Genomic DNA, 737 nt, shown 5'->3' on the forward strand with positions numbered 1-737 from the left:
ACTGTCACATCCAGCCCCCCTTGCCCAGTGCTGGCCAGATCCTGCTCCTGCCAGGCACAGCCCAACTGGTTTGGGCAACGGGTCAGCAGCGCCGCAGGCAGTCCCTGGCCCTGGGAGTGTCAGGATGAAGGCAGGATCCCAAGATGTCAGGATGAAGGCAAAATTCTGGGATGTCAGGATGCGGGCAGGATCTCGGGATGTCACGGTGAGGGCAGGATCCTGGAGTGTCAGGATGTGGGCAGGATCCCAGGATGAGGGCAGGATCCCGGGATGTAAGGATGAAGGCAAAATCCCGGGATGTCAGGATGCGGGCAGGATCTCGGGATGTCACAGTGAGGGCAGGATCCCGGGATGTCACAGTGAGGGCAGGGTCACGCCAGGACCGCGGGGATGCCCGGTGGTGGCTCCTCTGCAACGGCACTTGGGGTGAAGTGTGTGGGGCAGGGGGACAACAGCTGCCCTGAGAGGGTGAGGTGGGGGTGCAACAACTGCCACAGGAGGCACAGCATCCAGGGGATGGAAACCATAGCTCTGCTGGGAGCTAGAGCTCCAGGAAGGGGTTAATCACCCTGGGGCTCTGTTTTCCCAGCTGGCACAAAGCATCTCTTCCTCTAAGTGGAAGCAGAAGAAACTTTCTGATATCGTCTTTGATCTCTCCTGTTGAGCAGAAGGCTTCCAAGCTTCCTCCTTGGTGGGGACGGCAGGAAGAGGAGCGCAGGGTGCAGCCAGTGTGACGG

The sequence above is a fragment of the Pterocles gutturalis genome, unplaced genomic scaffold (assembly GCF_000699245.1).
Source record: "Pterocles gutturalis isolate BGI_N339 unplaced genomic scaffold, ASM69924v1 scaffold23546, whole genome shotgun sequence".
Lineage (NCBI taxonomy): Eukaryota > Metazoa > Chordata > Aves > Pterocliformes > Pteroclidae > Pterocles > Pterocles gutturalis.